The 20,651-nt window shown below is 47.7% G+C and overlaps 1 long non-coding RNA gene across 1 annotated transcript; it reads right to left on the reverse strand.

The window, feature by feature from the left end:
• Nucleotides 1-3,575: 3,575 nt before the first annotated feature.
• Nucleotides 3,576-6,621, reverse strand: LOC123123524 (uncharacterized). Its single transcript, XR_006460652.1, has 3 exons — nucleotides 6,163-6,621; nucleotides 5,303-5,370; nucleotides 3,576-3,903 (listed from the first exon to the last, which is right to left on the reverse strand). It is a non-coding gene; the product is annotated as an uncharacterized lncRNA (long non-coding RNA).
• Nucleotides 6,622-20,651: the final 14,030 nt, after the last annotated feature.

The raw sequence follows: 20,651 nt of genomic DNA on the forward strand, positions 1-20,651 counted from the left end.
GTGGTGAGCCTCTTTTTCTTATCTTCTTTCTGAAAGAAAAAAATTCTTACTTTAGATAGATACTTGTCTAATTTTCTTACTATTGTATTGCTTGTTATTATATAGTGCGATGGTTTTGGTATCCACCCCAGTCGGCCCTCGTCCTGTCTATGATTCGGATGTGGTATATATTTATCTTTATAACTATTGGTTCATTTATTGTTTATGAAAATTATGCCGACCAACGTGACATAGATTTTATTTATCTAGGAGGTATGTGAACCGGAAATTCCAACCGACCCTATTGTCGAGAGGTTAAATTTAGTTGAAGAGGAAAACAATTTCTTGAAGGAAAAAATAAAAAAATTGAGCAGGAGAAGATGATATTGGAGTTGCATGTTGCAGATGTCGTCGATGATCACAAGATCAAGATGGATGCAATGCGCTTGAAGATTAGAAAGATTAGAAAATATGCCATTCATACCGAGGCTTGGTATCATTATGCCGTTGGATCAATTGTTACCTTGGTTGCGATTATGATCGCATTTGTTTTCGCATTGAAATGTTTTACATAATTTCAATGTATGGTTTAATTAATTAGATGCTCTAGAGAGCTATATGTTTTTAGATGAGAACTATGTATGTACTTTGGTTTTAATGTGATGATGAACTTCTATTAATTTGTTCACTTAATTATCTATTCATGATGTTCTGTAATGGTTTTTGACACACTTAATTATATATAATGCACGCAGATGAACCAGCAATGGATGTACGGTGACAGACACACCTCCGAGTACATTAAGGGCGTGCATGATTTTCTCGAAGTGGCTGAGGCAAACAAACAGAATGGTTTTATGTGTTGTCCATGCCCTAAATGTGGGAATACGAAGTCTTACTCTGACCGAAAAATCCTTCACACCCACCTGCTTTACAAGGGTTTCATGCCACACTATAATGTTTGGACGAGGCACGGAGAAATAGGGGTTATGATGGAAGACGGCGAAGAAGAAGAGGACGATGACAAATATGTGCCCCCTGAATACGGTGATGCTGCAACGGGGGAAGCTGCTGAAGATCAAGAGGAACCAGACGATGTGCCCAATGATGCTGCAACGGGGGAAGCTGCTGAAGATCAAGAGGAACCAGTGCCCGATGATGATGATCTCCGCCGGGTCATTGTCGATGCAAGGACGCAATGGGAAAATCAAAAGGAGAAGCTGAAGTTCGATCGCATGTTAGAGGATCACAAAAAAGGGTTGTACCCCAATTGCGAAGATGGCAACACAAAGCTCGGTACCGTACTGGAATTGCTGAAGTGGAAGGCAGAGAATGCTGTGCCTGACAAAGGATTTGAGAAGCTATTGAAAATATTGAAGAAGAAGCTTCCAAAGGATAACGAATTGCCCGACAGTACATACGCAACAAAGAAGGTTGTATGCCCTCTAGGATTGGAGGTGCAGAAGATACATGCATGCCCTAATGACTGCATCCTCTACCGCGGTGCGTATAAGGATCTGAACGTATGCCCGGTATGCGGTGCATTGCGGTATAAGATCAGACGAGATGACCCTGGTGATGTTGACGGCGAGCCCCCCAGGAAGAGGGTTCCTGCGAAGGTGATGTGGTATGCTCCTATAATACCACGGTTGAAACGTCTGTTCAGAAATGAAGAGCATGCCAAGTTGATGCGATGGCACAGTGAAGACCGTAAGAAAGACGGGAAGTTGGGAGCACCCGCTGACGGGTCGCAGTGGAGTAAAATCGAGAGAAAGTACTGGGCTGAGTTTGCAGCTGACCCAAGGAACGTATGGTTTGGTTTAAGCGCGGATGGCATTAATCCTTTCGGGGAGCAGAGCAGCAATCACAGCACCTGGCCCGTGACTCTATGTACGTATAACCTTCCTCCTTGGATGTGCATGAAGCGGAAGTTCATTATGATGCCAGTTCTCATCCAAGGCCCTAAGCAACCCGGCAACGACATTGATGTGTACCTAAGGCCATTAGTTGAAGAACTTTTACAGCTGTGGAATGGAAATGGTGTACGTACGTGGGATGAGCACAAACAGGAGGAATTTAACCTGCACGCATTGCTGTTTGTAACCATCAACGATTGGCCCGCTCTCAGTAACCTTTCAGGACAGACAAACAAGGGATACCGCGCATGCACGCATTGTTTAGATGACACTGAAAGTATATACCTGGACAAATGCAGGAAGAATGTGTACCTAGGCCATCGTCGATTTCTTCCGACCAACCATCAATGTCGAAAGAAAGGCAAGCATTTCAAAGGCGAGGCAGATCACCGGAAGAAGCACGCCACGCGTACCGGTGATCACGTACTTGTTATGGTCAATGATTTACACGTAATCTTTGGAAAGGGTCCCGGCGGACTAGCTGTTCCGAATGACGCTGAGGGACACGCACCCATGTGGAAGAAGAAATCTATATTTTGGGACCTACCCTATTGGAAAGACCTAGAGGTCCGCTCTTCAATTGACGTGATGCACGTGACGAAGAACCTTTGCGTGAACCTGCTAGGCTTCTTGGGCGTGTATGGGAAGACAAAAGATACACCTGAGGCACGGGAGGACCTGCAACGTTTGCACGAAAAAGACGGCATGCCACTACTAGGAAAAGGCCTATGAGTGGCGCACCAGTTTTGCCTACTAATGGCGCACTATTGGTGCGCCACTAGTACCACGCCACTAGTATTAAATACTAATGGTGCACCACTGGTGCGCCATTAGTATCTGGTATACTAATGGCGCATCACGCCATGCGCCATTAGTATAGACCAACATGCGCCATTAGTGTGCCTCCCAGGGGGCGATATTTACACATGTGCTTTGCCATACTAATGGCGCACTGTGGGGTGATGCGCCATTAGTATCCTTTGGCATACTAATGGCGCACGTTGGGGTGATGCGCCATTAGTATGAATATTAGGGATTTTTTTTCTTTTCTGATATTTGCACAGGTTACAAAATATATTATTGGCACTACTAGATTTCCCATTATAACCGAGGGTCAAATTACCGTCGGATATTTTCCTTCACCGTCGTATTTCTTTATAACCGACGGTACACCGTCGGCAATCTCCCGTCGGCTATGCTTGGTCGGCCATTACAATAATAGCCGACGGTACCATAGGGTAATACATTTTCCCACGGTATTTAGCTGACGGTGAGCCGTCGGTCATATTTTGGTCGCGAGCCAGCTCCCCAAAACTCGACGATGCTCATATCTGACGGTTTCCCGTCGGGAATTTATTTCCTGACAGTTATCAATTCCCCTCAGCTTTTGCAATAGGTGACGGCATATTTGGCCCCTCAAGGTTCATTATAACTAAGAGGAGAACCAAACTGTCAGCTAGTATAATCGCTGGTTGTGCATACACCCCTTCATTTATTCCTATAGTTGAGAGGCCGACGAACACCCTCAATATATATTTATTTAACAATGCTGAGAAGTTGGCATATTGTGTAGCTCAGATGTTCGTTGCATGGTAGGCCATTGGTAGGCCATTAGTCACCCTTAGAGGATTGCTTTTCATTTCAAATATATCACAGAATTGCAGAGCCCACACATGACCAAGTAACATATATTGTATATAGCACAGCTTTCAAAATATCAGAAGAGTTGCATCAAAATTACATTGATCATGATGAACAATCTAGGAAGTTTAAAATGCAAAAAAAATGTAACTAAGATATAATGATCCAAGCATTATGCATAAGCTAAATTGACCAAAACCCCATGATTTCACTTTGTTGAACGTCTTGAAGAAAGATCACTAGACTCGTCACCCTTCATCACCATATGGATCATAATGCTCGTCGCCAAATAGATCATAACAATCATCGCCATAGACATCATCACCCTTGCCATAGATCACGATTCTTCCAGTACTGTCTCCCATTCCTAAGAAATGATTAGACTAGATGCAAGGGAGATGAAAATGGCGTACTGTAGTTGAAATTTAATTGAGGATACAAAAAAAGGAACTTAGATGTTCTAATTGACTGGTTAGATATCTAACAGTATGACTACATATTCACCTTTTGGTCCTTCACATGCAATTTTCAGGGTTACATGAATCAGCAGGAACGCAACTCCAAATAATAGACTGAGTACTACACGTTGCTCTGTGTACAAAAGGAATATACCAATAAACTGCACTAATGTCAATTTCATTATAAGTTTGCAACGGTTCAGAACACATCATGTTTTTCAAATTACTTGTAACATTAATATAATTCGAAGCACATGACATTTTTCTAATTAACTGTAACAATCCTATGTCCAGAACCCACATGTACTATGGTTACACCAAGATGGCCATGTGATACAGGTAAAAAAAGCCTTATCTAAAAGACACATATGTCGTGTCGATAATCGATTCATTGGCTTGTTGAAGTTGTAAAATGATAACCAAGTACAAATGTACAACGGACATCTGCAACCCCACTGAAGTATATATACTAGCGCTTATATTTTGCAGTCTGATGAAACAACAGAAGCAGTAGACTAGCATAACACTATTGGCTAGTTTGGGCATACAATAAATACAAAAAACAGATTAAGAATGCCATGTAAAGAAAGATATAAATATAATTTTTCATTCAAACAAATTAAATAGCAGTAGCACACTAATCTCCACCAACAATAGTTTAGGTTATATTGCGCATACCAAATTAAGCAACTTCTTATGTTTCGTGTGACAGCTCACAATCATTCTTCATGTTAAGCTACCATTATTTCTGTATGCACTTCCAAAAAAATTCAATACTGTCCACATTTTTAGATAAACAGAGAGGCACCCCCTAGTTCCATTACTAAAATGAAACCAAGTTTGCTGGACATTCTCAAAAGCATCAAGGTCTGGAAAGCTGAAGACCAAAAGAGGCAAAGCTAGTAAAGGGAAAACAAAAGCTAGAAAGGAGGACGCCTGACAAGGGTCAAACATGCCAGATCATATTGTCTAATGTTGAAATATTTTTCTCTGTGCAAATGATTTTACTGTAATTGATTATAGCAACATCTTTTCCTATATGAGTTTAACCAAATTGTGCTATCGCACCTTAATTAAGATGGATTTAATAGATAGATATCTCAGTTATGAGCCACATCTGGGAAAATAGGGCATAAGCAGGTGCATACATCATATATAGTACAACAGTACCATGTAGGCAATGAGGTAAGCTAAGAAATCAGGCCCAAATAAAAAGAGCATGTCTCAAAGCAAGTTATCTACAGCATGCTCATGTTGTCCAGAACTAAATTGGCGCATAACTAAATGGGTAAGACATGATGGACTAACCTTTTTAGTTAGTCTTGACGAGCATCATCTCACTCCCTTTCAAAACCGCCTTCAGAATCTGATGTGGCCTGTATTTATCAAACTATAAGAACCCCTGCTCTACATCTTTGAGAAAGAACACACGGGACATGATGTTAACATGTCAGTGGCTGCTTCAGCCTTAGGCATACAAGTTAAATGTTACAGAACTACAAAATACTGAGAAGAAAAGCAAAAGCGAGAATACAAAACTTACAATTACATCTACGAACCAAAACTGAAGGAAAAAGAACTAGGAATGTACGTACTATGACATGAATGGAGGACCTCTTCAATGTTAGTTGGTTTGCTTACAGGGACTGCTAGTTAAGCTGTACAGTAGTATCAAGTATACATGCCAGTCCTGAACTCCTGATTACACACGCTGATATAGGGTCTCTTCTCTTATGTACTATTCCCAACTGCTGCAACTAGCTAGCCTTGACCAAACATGCATGCATCAACACAAGCTAGCCAGCTCAACTCACCGGCACCAAATGGCCACTTGCTAGTTAATCAAACTATTTTTCAACACATAGGCTTGACTTTATTTTCCAAACTAATAGGCTCGGCTTTGTTTTTCCAACAACCATACAAAAGAAAAAAAGACCTAAATAGACATGCAAACAACCATGGCCTCGTTATAGAACTTGAACCTCACCACCACACTAGCTCTTCATGGCACCATCTCCCCGCTATTCAACTTGAACAACAGGAGCAAATCCTGCACCCCAACCAACAGAACACAATCCCACCATCCATTACAAAAGCACACGTACACATGCCACATATATGACCTGCTCGATGAATTGCGCAAAGCCCAAAGGAAGAGGCGACCGGACCTGGTACAGGCAGGCGGAGGCGGGAGTGGGCGTGGTCCACTCGGCGACATCAGGGGGCCACCCGGATGAGGAGGAGCTTCAGGAAGGGGCCGATACATGGCGTAGGGGGTGAAGGGAGAGAGAGCCCATGAAGAAGACCGCCGCGGTCCCGAGGAGCGGCGTCGAGCACCTATTGGATGGGGGCGACGAGGTCAAGCCGGCCAGAGCTCGCAGCGTCGTGGCCGAGGGCTGCCAGATCTGCGGGCCAACAAGACGGAGACGGCAGTCAAAAGGACATTTTCGTGTCGGGAGGAAAAGCTAAGGGGCTGGGTGACGTTGCTGGACCAGGGAGAGAGACGAGGGTGGAAGTGCGCGCCGGATCGACGGGCGACGGCGGGATTGGCGCGTGGTGGCGAACTGGCGGGGATTGGGGAAAGAGAAGGAGCGGCGTGGGAGGTTTCATCAGAGGGAAAAGGGGGTGAGAGGTGGGAGGACGTGGCCACGTACGATAAAATTTGTTATCAAGAGGGAAATATTGGACGGAGTATGTCAGAAGTACAGTAATTATTTTTAGATTTTCTGTAACAATTAATTCCTTTTTTCACAGTCTATAAAAATTAATTCCATGATGGAAATTACCCTGCCCGATCTTTCTACGATTGGCTGATGCTATAGTCACGTGTGTTGGACCCAAATCAGCTCGAAAAAATGACCCAAATCAGGGAATCAATCTATATTTGACATGAATCGTACATAAATCTTACTGCTTCTGTAAAGAAATATAAAAACGTTTAGGTCACTACTTTATATGTTATAGCAGCTCTATTTAATAATACTCCCTCCGTCTTAAATAAGTGTCTCAACTTTATACTAATTTTGAGACACTTATTCTGGGACGGAGGGAGTATATTGGTATGCATATATAAAGTTATAGTTGAATGTGTGTGCTCTACCGAAAAAGTCTTTCGTCTCGCTTTATATATAAAGAAAATCACAAATTACAACCAGCCATACAACAAGAAACAGAAAATGAATCAACACGATACACAACTTCACGGAACAACGACGGCCTCAGATCATGTCATCAACGACTGCGACAAGGGAGCTATCCACCGCCGGACGAAAGCCACACTCTGTCCCTCCCAAGGTCAAACTTGTTGTCCCGTCGCTGCCTCCGAAGAGGGCACCCCTGCCCTCTCATCCTGGATCGAAGGACGCCGTCCCGTCGGCAGGCAGAGCAACTCACCCTCGAGCACTAATAGACAGGCCAACCAGTTGCCGAGGATAGGACAACAGTCATGGCGAGCTCACCCCTAAAGGAAATTCATACATCGCCACCGTCTCCGGCCAAGACCCAAACACCCACCGCAGTTGCCGAGCATGGACACTATTGAAGACCAGCAGACCACCACCGCACCGTGCCCTAACCATGAAGAGCTTCCAAAGTGGCACCTTCAAGAAGAAAGCAACGCCGATGCGCCGCCGTCGCCCAATCCGGAGATTTTGGGCTTTCCCCCGGGGCCAAGAGGCGGAGGGCCGGATGTAGGTCTCGATGTTGCCCACAAGAAGGAAAACGGCGCCATGGGCGTCGCCAACATCGTGGCCAGCCTCACTGGTCAAGGGATTCCCCCGACGTAGAGCCCGCACCCAACGCCCCTCCGACCTGCAGAATCTACAATCAGAGTAATAAATTACCGATATAGAGATAAAACTTCTCAATGGAACTTGCAAGTCAACAATTAAAAGCGTGAAATTTATACATACTTCTGTATATAAAATCACCTTATGCGCGAATACATAGCCTGTGAGTAGACACTCTAGAATACTAGCTATTGGTTAGTACTTATAGAGAAATGTATCATCTCGAATTATCTGGAATATAATTAATATTGGTAATTCCACATGTTTATTGACGTCATCCATTGAAGCATATCACCGAGAGTGAAAGTTTACCGTCGGTTATTGCTATCCCCCGTCGGGTATTTTCCAAATAACCGAGAGTCACATATGTACCATCGGCCATTTGCACTAATAGGTGAGAGTTTTATTTTCACCTTCGGCTATTAACTTTCACCGTCGGGCATTACATGTAATCCCCTAGGGTGTAGCAAAAATCGTCGGACATTATAATGAACCGTCGGGCATTTAATTGGATATCCGAGAGTTGGATTTTTACCGTCGGGCAATCTAGTATACCGTCGGCTATTGGTAGTAATACTTGTGAGTTGGCAATAACGGTCGGCTGTTGGAACTACCGTCGGCTATTACTCTAATAACCGACGGCCCGTCGGCTATTATATTTCACCGTCGGAAATATGGGGATTTCTAGTAGTGTGGACAGAATATAGACAACACCACACAGCAACAGCAGATTCATCGAATACAATAGATGATTAGTCTCCGAATATAATTCATCATATTAGTCTCCGAATTCAAAAGACCGAACAAAGATAGAACATTACAAGTCTCGAGACCGCGAGTAGCGAGTTTGTCTTCACATTACAAGTTGACATCGATCATCTAAACTACCATCACATAGAAGAGACCTGTGGTCATCACGATGAGCATCATCGCGATGAAACTGGTCTTCATCCGGTTCCTCCAACGCTCCCTCCTCTCTCCCGCTAAATAGCGCGCGTATCTAGATTCCGCCTCTGCCCTAGTGGTGTACCCTTTGTAACTGTTACCGCTGAAACGGTGAACCTGTCTCCGACACTCCTCCCAGTCGTCGTAGACTCCGGGAACCTTACCCTTGTACACGACATACGACGGCATCTCTATGCACTAGCCAAACAACAGACAATACATAAGCAATATATAAGTATGCAACAAAAGGATCGGAAGAGAAAAGCAAGACATTAATAGCACGATTCATGGTCCTACTAATAAATAGCATCGATTACATCTAAGTTGAACGACTGTCCAAACCAAAGAGACATACAAGTTCATTAAAGTTTAATTACAACATGAGCTAATCGATGTTTCAGAACTACACATAGCATCACTACTTTTGACTCGACTCATGGGACCGGAGCGTGGATGAAGCCGCCGTCTTTCGTGATGGTCATGAAGTCGCGGGTGTTGTCAACCTGCATTTGTAGTGTTGTGTCTATCTCACTGTTGGACGGTTGATATTTGAGGTAGAACTGCCCCGAGGTACGAAGGACATCTTGATGGATGATTTCTGCATACTCCGACTGGATGCGAAAGAATTCTTGTCGGATGTCCGCGTCCTGGATTGCCGCCAAGCTTGCGGCCCAATCTTTGAGATTATTTGGTAGCAGAAGGTGATTATGGTCCCGTACGATCGCCCGCATGTGATGGAGGGCGTAGTAGGCATCCTTCTGACCGCCAGGCGGCTGCTTGACGCAGGGGAACGTCGTATTGTGGGTGAACACGTGCCTGCCGTACCTACGAACTGGCCTCTTAAAGGTGCCTCCAGATGCGACGTAGCCGGGGAGAGCATCATCAAGAACTTTCTTGATATTTGTGTAGTCTATCTTGGATTCACGGTCCGGGTCGAAATACGTGGCCATGGAATATTTCGGGCTTAAGAGGATGAGTGTGCAATGTGTGTCACTGCACAGAACACGGAATGTTAGAAAAAAAAAGAACGATTGAAATCTAAGAAATCATATGTTACGGGGCGGTTAGGGGATGACTTACTCGGGAAAGTAAGGCACGAGGAAGTTATCCTTATCTGGGTTTGCCAGAATGACGCCTTCGAGGTGTGAACTCGCGACTTGCCGGTCCCCAGTGCTGCCCAAGATCTTGGCACGCATGTAGAAGGGGTCGACTATCACAATGTCCGGGGTCTTGTCTCTAATGATCCGCATCTCCATACTCAGCGAAAACAGCCGAACGAAGGTGTAGTGCAGCGGATGAAGGTTAAACATAGCAAAGATGTCATCAAACCACAGGACGATCGTACCCCCGACGGCGCTATCCACAAAGCCCTTGCCCTCTGGCACCTTGGCCACGAAAACCGGGTATGCCACATCATTCTCTCTGAGACGCCGCTTCTCCAAAGAAAGAACACTGTCATGCAGACTCCGCATAGCACCGGTTGCAGCATTGAGCATATTTGTCGGTAGCATCGCCCTACCTGCCACATGCACCCTCCTCGAGATATCCTTAGGTGAAGGTGGCCCGTCCTGAGCACGGATCGTACTCGGTGCCGGCTGGCTCGCACTGGCGCCCTTGTTAGTCTTTCGTTTCCGTCCCTTCTTCTTGATCTGCTGTAATGGGATCGAGTTCTGCTCACAGACCGCCTTCTTGAGCGTGTTGGGGCTGATAATATTTCGCACCTCAGCTATCTGAGGCTCGGTGAAGGCGGCAGCTGGAGGCGTCTCTTGAGAACTGAATGCCAGACGACGCCTGTTGCAATTGGGTTTCTCCGCCGTACCAGCTAGATCATGGTCGTCTTTTTCAGGGTTGGGTTCTTGAGAATAAGGCCCACAGAACTCGTCACCGTACCCATGTTCGGCAAAGTACTTATCAATGTTGGTAAATGTACCGTCGTCGTTGTCATCATCGTCCGGATCCTGTGCCATATGCATGTCCGGATCCTGTGCCATAGGGATGTCCGGCATGTCCGGTAGCGTTGCGGCGTTCTTGCCATGGCTTGGCGCTGGCACGACTGGCGGTCTTGTCTGTGGGGTGGTGTCCCCCGCCCCCAAACGAATCTGGCTCTTCGGCCAAAGCAGGGGCCAGCTTACGCAGGCGCTGAGGGTCATCACATCATCTTCGTCGGCCCCAGCGGGTCGAATCAGAGGTAACAACTCGTCGCAGCCTGGCAGCACCCGAACCAGTTCAACCCTATACAAGGTGGGTGGCATCGGATTACCGTGGAACACGCGGTTGCCCGGTTGAACGATTCTGCCCTTGGCGACATCGACCAACTCGCCGCCCACGAAGTGCAGGAGAGTGCAAGGAACGTCGGCGGCGCCCTGCGAAAACATGTAGGAAGTCAGGGATGCCCAGTCAAAGGCAAGGAGATGAAGTCATCGGCCGAGAGGCTTAGTTACCGTGATGCCGTCGAGCTCGGCTAATGTCGAGGCACCGCCAACGGCGGGCGTGCAACTGACGGAGGGGCCGCTTGCTGGCGAGGTGCCGGCCGGCGTACACCTGGGTGCATTAAGCTCCAATGCCCGTGCCGGCGCCGGAGACACGAATACCGCCTCCGCCGGAGACACCAATGGCGCCGCCTACGCGTTGTGCGAGTTGCTGGCCGTGAAGCTGGGAACCGGGGGAGGCCCCTGTTGGCCGCCCGCAATCCACGTCGTCAGCCCCTGAATCAAGGTAGGCACCATGGCAGTGAGCGTCGTTCCCAGTTGTTGTTGCACTTGCTCTTGGACAATCTCCGGAATCCGCGCCACTTGTGCCTTGAGTTCTTGAACCTCGCGCGACTGGCTTTCCGAGCTGGTCTTTTTCTCCTTTCGCCCACCAGCGGTATAGTATGATGACCATTTTGTGGACAAGCCTTTGCCGGCCACACGACCAGCTGACGACGGCTTACCGAGCTTATCCTTTTTTTTTCATTACGTTCAACGCCCTATTTAAAGGGGCGTCGAAATGGGAGCTCTGAGACGACCCCGCGCTACTGCTTTCAGCCTCCTACGGAAGGAATGTGAACCATTTAGAAATTTGGCTTCATTAATTAGAATGCAACCATATGGAGCTAATTACGCGGGGGTGTATTCCTTACCAGAACAAGCTCATGCGCCCTGGTCTTCGGATCCGTGGTAAGCTCCTTTGTTACCGGGTCCTCCATGTACCGGGCCCTGACAAAGTTCCTGGTCTGCTTGTCACGGTATTTCTCGAAGCGGGGCGGTAGGCCTTGCTCGGCACGCTCCGTGTCCTCCTTGTCCCATATAGGCTCCGCCACTCGGTAACCGCCGGGACCGAGTTGGTGGACCCCTAAGTTCAACTGCCGCATTTCTTTCCCCCACTGACTTGATTCGGAGGTTGCGCTGCTCTCGCACTTGATCTTGAACTCCTTGTAGTCATCTTCGCTGATCAAAGGATATTTTGCCTTGATCTTCTCATAACTATCACCTTTTTCAATCATTGCCTTCACCGTGCTTCTCCAAGTAGACAGGGCCGTGCTCATCCTCGTGAGGGCGGCACTGTTCACTTTATTCCCTGAGAGGCGTGTGTTTGCAAAGTCAGCGGGGAACTTGTATCGTTCGTGCAGCTTCGTGAAGAGGAGGCTGCGCAAATTCCCTCGGTCCTTATGCCTTAGGTTCTCGGTGTTGATCGAGACGGTGCTCCGGAGAATGCACCCGAGCTGAACCGAGTACCCCTTGACTAATTCTTTGGGCGCCGTTGGATGCCCGTCGGAGTTCACTTCAGTAAATTCCTCCTTGACGGTGCCGAGCACGCTCGGGCGCCGATCCTTCCGTTGCCTCTTCGGCTGGCTGCCATCTGTGCGTGCGCCGCCATCATCAGTGGTGGCATCCTCGGCGGCACCATCAGTGGTGTCATCCCCGACGCCACTAGGGGTTGTGTAGTCAGGATCGGTGTCTTCCGCAGCGTCCTCATAGCGGTGAGGTTCTTCCTCCAGCTCCTGGGACAGCTCCTAGAATTGCTTGCCGCCCGAACCGCTGGCCTCATCGTTGTGGGCCATGTTTCGCTCTAAATAGGGAAAAAGTTTGGTCAAAAAGTTGGTTATTGTCAAGGAACAAGATCATTGTCTCATCATTTAGGGTTTGTCGACACCGAGGCATCCTAAAAGCTAAGCTTTTATCATTTAGGGTTTGTCGACGCCGAGGCACCCTAAAAGCCTAAGACATCATTTAGGTTCTCATCGACACCGAGGCACCCTAAAAGCCAAGGTTTTATCATTTAGGGTTTGTCGACGCCGAGGCACCCTAAATGCTAAGTTAAGTTTTCATCATTTAGGGTTTATCGATGCCGAGGCACCCTAGGTTGACTGATATATATGGGTATCTTCTAATAATATACCCTACTTAATTAAGGAAAAACACCAAGAGACAGTAAACATATCACACTTCTATATGTATAACACAAGAGGCAGTTGATCCTACTTAATTAAGTACTAAGATACCCCGGCCCATGCATTAGTCGCAAGTACCCCATATGTCCTATTTTTAGCAAAGTCATGCTAAAATTCACGGAAAATTTCAGCATGACCTTTGCTGAAAATAGGACATATGGAGTACCCGAATTTGCCGGAACGGAAGTTAATCGACATTCCGGCAAACTCAAAGGGCCTCTCGGGGTACCTGCAAAATCATCACGACACGATGGTCGGAGACAAAACCCAGCAAACTAGCAATTGATGGATCAACACGTAAAACATGTCCAATAAGAGCATATAATTCAACAACTCCACTGAAAATGAGAGCTGAAAGATGCAGGGAGCACAAACAGCTCAGAAAAATCAATCCATCTAGCATTTCCGGTTTCTCTAGAAATACCTTTAACATCAGTATCAGTATGATTATAGAGTCAACATCAGTATGATTTATAGAGTCAAATACCTTCAACGAGGGATACAAATAATTTTCATTTTCATATTTTAAGAACTATAAATAAACCATCCAATAAGTATAATCAAGGTAATCAACGATTCCCATAAAACAAGACAAGATTTATTCAGTACTGCTAATATGGTTGGAGATTACTATGAACATGTGGCAAGACTACTTTGATAACAAGGGCCACTAGTTGGCCAGTAGTTGAACTAGCAGCTTGGCCATCACTGACGCCACGCACTGCTGTCACGCCACGCACTGTTGTCACAGCTCTCAGCAGTAACCTCCAAGGCTCCGACAACCGACACAGATAACCTGTCTCAAAGATGAGCCTCAAGACAAGCTTCGCATTCTACTTTATGCTTCATTGAAGTTCAGAGAACTCTCCAAAAAAAGGTTCAGGTGCCAATTGGTATCATGTTAAAGCTAGCAATGTAAAATGATCTACAACCTTATGTAAAGTGCCAACTCCACAGATTTCTTTTTCACAGCTTTTATATTATTTCTAGAAGCAACACAACAGGGTTAAACACCAGAATCTTGAGTTTAATTTTTTCCAGAATTTTAGAGGCCCCACAAATTCAGTTCAGGTATTTTATACCATGTTAAAGACAGTAAAGCACAGAGGTTTAGCCCTGGTCCTTAGATTCAGTTTCCTAATCTTTTTGTTTTCTACAAAGATATTCCCAACCTTCATGATGCTGGTAAGAAAAGAGCTACTCTCTGAATCTTTTATCTATTTATACCTGTAAATTAGCACTCTAACGCTGGCCTTGACAAATGATCCCACTATGTTGTTTGCTGGAATCTGCAAAATGATCCCACTATGTTGACAAATGACCCCACTATGTTGTTATACTTGAGAACACTGTAACAAAATCAAAACCACAATAAACAGTGGTCAGATATAACAGGTACAATTACACAAAGCATCTGAATACACACATACTTCATCTATCAAGTATAACTCTGTCAAGCCAAGAAGGTATGAGCTGTTCATGGAAGCCTTTGATCATAATATCTAAAGGCATAGACAAAATCTACACGCAGTCAACAAAAAGGTCACACGCACCCACTCAGAGGAACATCGTATTTAAATCTAGAAAATGAAGATGATCCATTTCTACATGGAATCAATCAAGTACAAAGCTATGCCACATACTAGGGATATCACCCACACACAAAAAATCAGTGCTTTAGGGATATGAAACAGTTATCTGGTGGGAAGACTGTTGCTGCACTGGCATTGCTGTTTGCCATTCACAATTTCAGGCAATCACCATTCTACATACTGGATGAAGTCGATGCAGCTATCATACAGGCACGGTGGCAACTGGTCTATGATGCTGGTCTGAGGGCAACAGTAGCAGAGTTGCAGTGGCAGCAGTGCAGCAACATCAGCGGGATGAGGCTATGGTGCACAGCAGGGGCGCGCGCGACAGGACCAACAGTGGGACGCGGACACGCACGGGCGGCCGGGCGGCTGCGGGCACGGAGAGCGCGTTCAAGGGGCGAGACAGGGCGTGGCCCAGGCAGGCATGGGCGCGCGGGGGGGGGGGTGCCGCAGGGGCGCAGACGGATGCGGCCAGGGCCCGTGGGAGCGTAGCCAGGAAAGTGGAGAGCGAAGCTCCGCCGTGACGGCCTAGCCCGTGGGACTTCTACGCCGAGGGATTCGAAGGGGAAAGGTGGGGAATCGGCAGAGGGGCTCACCGCAGAGGCACACAGAGGCCCGGCGAGTGACTAGGAGCAGCAGGGGATGCCCAAATCGAGGAAGATCGCCGGGGACCGAAGGTTGAAGACGATCCCGATCCGGTCGAAGCAGAGGCGCCTAACTCCAACGGTCGAAGCAGAGGCGCCTAGCTCAGCGTCGCGTGGCCTGGTTGAGCTGAGGTAGAGGCGGTCGTCGTCTCCTCCTCCTCCTCGTCCTCCTCCTAGTCCTCCTCCTCCGGCTCGGGGCGCGGGGGAGCTGCAGTGGTGGGGGGCGCGAGGGCGCGGGGGCGGCGGCGCGGGGGAGCTGCAGTGGTGGGGTGCGCGGGGGCGGCGGGGGTGGAGTCCGGCGGGGGTCGGGGCGGCGGCGTCGTGGGTCGGGGCAGCGCGCGGGTGGATCTGGCGAGGGAGAGGGACGAAGGGGATCTGGCGAGGGAGAGGGAGGAATTAGCTAGGGGGAAGCTTACTAATGGCGCACCCCGTAGCGGTGCGCCATTAGTATGTTTTTTTAGGTAGCAATGGCGCACGCACGATCAGTGCGCCATTAGTAATCTTTTTTTATATAGCAATGGCGCACCAGCCAGAGGTGCGCCATTAGTAATCTTTTTTTTATATAGCAATGGCGCACCAGCCAGAGGTGCGCCATAAGTAACTTTTTTATTATTTTTTGTTGAATCTAATAATTTTTTAGAAAATGAATATGAATATGAAACAGTAATAATTTTTTATAAAAACAGTAATAATTTTTAAAAAATATCATCAAATTTGTTATTTGAAAATACTTATGAATATGAAAAAATATCTTCAAATTTATTATTTGAAAATATCATCAAATTTGTTATTTGAAAATATAATCAAATTTGTTTTTTTTGCAATTTTAGTTGCATTCATTTGTGAGGGTGGAGCGGGCCGGGGAGGGTGCGGGGGGTCGTCGGCGGCGGTGGAGTGGGGGAGGGTGCGGTGGGTCGTCGGCGGCGGTGGAGCGGGGGAGGGTGCGGTGGGTCGGCGCCGGCGGCAGGTGGAGCGGGCCGGGGAGGGTGTGGGGGAGGGGTGCGGTGGGTCGTCGGCGGCGGTGGAGCGGGGGAGGGTGCGGTGGGTCGTCGGCGGCGGTGGAGCGGGGGAGGGTGTGGTGGGTCGTCGGCGGCGGTGGAGCGGGGGAGGGTGCGGGGGGTCGGCGGCGGCGGCCGGTGAAGCGGGGGAGAGGGTGCGGGGGGTGCTCGGCGGCGAGGGGGACCGGATCTGGCGAGGTGGGATAGCGATCGAGATGGAGGGGGATCGAGCTCGAGTGTCCATGAAATTTAAAAATATTCATGAGTTCAAAAAGTGCCCATGAAATACAATCAAGAAATGAAGGCTACAATTTAAATACAATCGATCTTAGCTAGCTATCTGTTCACAATCTTCTTGCCCTTATTTTTCGTAAATGGAGTTCTTCTCTTGAACAGACGTCCTTCAGGTAGGGTGGTCCTGCTTCTTCTTGTGGTGTATGCTGATACTTCATCGTCGTCGTCATGTTCCATCTTCGGGTCGCCGTACTTGTTGAAGTCTTGCTCATTGGCGACTCCATCCATTCCGATGATCTTCCTTTTGCCTCTCCTCACGACAACATGACTGGGCTTTGACGGGTCGGTAATGAAGAAGTATTGGTCCACTTGGGAAGCCAGTACCCATGGCTCATTTTTCGCGGTGACATTCGCGCCTGCGGTCTTGGATTTGGCTTCGGGTATAACCATGGTGGTGAAATACCGGTCTTCTTTTATGACGCTCTTGGCCCATCTGACACGGAACATCGGGACCTTCTCTCCAGCGTAGCTCAGCTCCCAGATCTCCTCGATCCTTCCGTAGTATCGGTCCTTGTCGTTACCGGTGTAGGATTCCATCGTTACCCCGGAGTTCTGATAACCATCGCTCTTCATGTCCTTGTCCTCGGTGTAGAATGTGTAGCCGTTGATATCGTACGCCTCATACGCCATCAGGTTGTGCTCGGCGCCCTGTGACAAGGCGAATATGAGTTGTTCTTCCGCGCAAGAATCCTCATGTAAAGGGTACGACAGAAGCTTCTGCTTGAACCAACGCGTGAAACATGAGTTGTGCTCTTTGATTATATCTCCGTCCGTCCTCTGTTGGCCTCGGTCATTGTACGTCTTCTCAATAAAGGTTTTGTGCTCTACCACCCAAGGATCGACCACGTCTATGTGTTGTAGCGCGACTAGGTTTGCTCTTTCAAAGTCGGTGAGTCGACCCTCGAAGTCGACATGCATTTCGCGGCGACCCTCACGGTGACCCCATCCAGCGAGCCTGCCGAGGTGCCTGTTGACGGGCAGACCAACGGGGTTCTCGATGCCTAGATAATTCGTGCAGTAGGAGATACACTATTCGGTCAGAAAGCCCCTGGCTATGCTTCCCTCTGGACATGCCATGTTGCGAACGTATCCTTTGATGACACCATTCATCCTTTCGAACGGCATCATGCTGTGCAGGAACGTCGGCCCGAGTTGGATGATATCCTCCATGATATGGACCAGCAGATGCAACATAACGTCTAAGAATGCGGGCGGGAAGTACATCTCAAGCTCGCATAGTATCACCATGATCTCTTCCTGTAGCCTTCTGAGTTGCCTCACGCCAACCGACTTCCGCGAGATGACGTCGAGAAAGTTGCATAGGCCAAATAGCATTTCACGGACGTGCGCGTCCATGATCCCATGGATTGCAACTGGAAGTATCTGCGTCATCAGCACGTGACAGTCGTGAGACTTTATCCCGCTGAACTTCTGCTTCGCTGGGTCTAGGTATCTGCTTATCTTCCCCGCATAACCGTAAGGAAGTTTTACTCCTACGAGGCAGGTGAAAAACTGATCGATCTCCACCTGACTTAGAGTGAAGCGCGCGGGAGGGTAGTCATTTCCGGTGTTCTTGGCCTTTTTGCCTTTGCGACGACTTTCCCTGTCCTGCTTCGCCTCATCATCATCATCATCATCATTAGCGTGAAGCTCCTTCCTGATGCCCATTGATTCCAAGTCTGCCCTTGCTTTCGGCCCATCTTTGGTCCTCTCTGGCATGTTGAGCAGGGTACCAAGCAGACTCTCGCACATGTTCTTCGTGATATGCATGACATCAAGGCTGTGAGGCACACGGTGGATCTTCCAGTACGGCAAGTCCCAGAAAACAGACCTCGTTTTCCATACCTTCAGCAGCGGCTCTGGCGCCTTTCGCTTCTTTCCCGGCTCTGGCGCCTTTTTCTTCTTTCCCGGCAGTGGGCAATCTTTCCAATTTTTCATCAGCTCGTCTATTTCCTCGCTGCTCCTCGTACGCGGGCGTCTTCGGGGTTCGGTTTCACCATCGAACAGATCCTTGCGTTTCCTCCACGGGTCATCGTCGCGAAGCCACCTTCGATGTCCCATGAACACGGTTTTCGAAGACCCGGGATCTCTATCCAGCTGGCGATACGCTGTGTCATCCATGCACCTGACGCATCCAGAAAATCCGTGGTCCACCTGCCCCGCGAGATATCTGTAACCGAGATAGTCGTGCACCGTCGTGAGCAGTGCGGCTCTCATAGGGAAATATTCTTTCTCTGCGGCGTCCCACGTATTGGCTGGCGTTTTCCACAGCGTGTCTAGCTCCTCTATCAGCAGCCCCAGATACAGATTGATGCTGTTCCCTGGTTGTTTCGGCCCTTCAATTAGCATACTCATGTGAATGTACTTCCTCTTCATGCACAACCAGAGGGAAGGTTTTACATCCACACAAACACAGGCCAGGTGCTATGTGTGCTTCTCTGGCTGCCAAACGGATTGACTCCATCGGTGCTCGCGCCCAGCACGATGTTCCTTGGATCCTTCCCAAATTCTGGGTGTTCAAAGTTCAACGCTTGCCACTGGCTCCCATCCTTAGGGTGACTCAGCATCTTGTCTTTTTTATTTATCTCCGGATCATTTGCGTCATCTTCTCGCTTCTTCTCCTCCCTATCTGCGTGCCAACGCAGGAGCTTTGCTATCTTAGGGTCCGCGAAATACCGCTGCAGACGAGGAGTGATCGGAAAGTACCACACCACTTTTCGAGGAGCTTTCTTCCTCTTCTTGTACCGAGTGACGCCGCACACCGGACATATGGTAGACTCCGCGTGCTCGTCCCGATAAATGATGCAATTGTTCATGCACACATGGTATTTCACGTGCGGTAAATCCAGAGGACACACGATTTTCTGCGCCTCCTCGAAACTGGTCGGCCACTTGTTCCCCTTGGGAAGACGTTCGTGCCAGAATGACATGTTCTCGTCGAAGCATGCGTCGGTCATTTTGTGTTTTACCTTCATCTCCAGAGCCATGAGCGTTACTTTTAGGCGGGTATCCTCGGGCCTGCATCCTTCATACAATGGAGTAACCGCGTCTATCTCCAGTTGATCCAGCTTGGCTTTCTCTCGGGCGGCAGCTCTTGCGTTATCCGTCTGCTTGAGAAGCAGCTCTTGAATATGAGGGTCCTGCACCCAGCTCATCGATGGTCCATCGTCGTCTGCTCCGCCGGCATCTTCATCTTCATGATCATGCCCTTCGTCTGCTCCGGCATCTTCCTCATCATCATGTCCGACATCTTCTACACGATGACTGTGTACAGCAACACCGTCGTGATCATGTGTAGCGACCCGACCCAAATGGATCAAGTCTCTGTGCTTAAGTGTCATCCCTGGATCGGTATGCTGACACACACAGTACTCGAGGATTTATAACAGAGGTAAATCACATGTATAAAGTAACGTAAATACTATTACCTCAATCCAAAAATAGCGGAAGTAACAAGGTTGTGGATTCCCATCAACACCAACGGCAAAGTTGAGTGTAGAAATCGTAACCCTAACGTATCACTTACTCGTCGTAAGATATCCTGCAACATGAAACGTTGCAGCCCGAAAACGGGTCAGTACATTGAATGTACTGGCAAATTCACACCATAGAGAAATGATGAACAAAGGCTATCACTACATGCATATATGGCTGGTGGAAAAGCTCTATGGTTATAATGTTTTTGCAAAAAGCCAATTTTATCCTACTTCAAAGGAATAAATTTTATTTAACTATCATGGTGGTTGTGAAACATTGAGATGGTTGACAGCATCTCAATCCCAATTAAGTATCATCATTAACCCAACAAGCTTAATTAAAGTAACATGATGATGAGATCAACGGGATAATCCAAGAACTAGTTACTCAAGTTGTCCATAACCGGGGACACGGCTAATCATGATCAGTTTGTACACTCTGCAGAGGTTTGTGCACTTTTCCCCACAAGACTTGATCTCCTCCG

The sequence above is a fragment of the Triticum aestivum genome, chromosome 5D (genome assembly GCF_018294505.1).
Source record: "Triticum aestivum cultivar Chinese Spring chromosome 5D, IWGSC CS RefSeq v2.1, whole genome shotgun sequence".
Taxonomy (NCBI): domain Eukaryota; kingdom Viridiplantae; phylum Streptophyta; class Magnoliopsida; order Poales; family Poaceae; genus Triticum; species Triticum aestivum.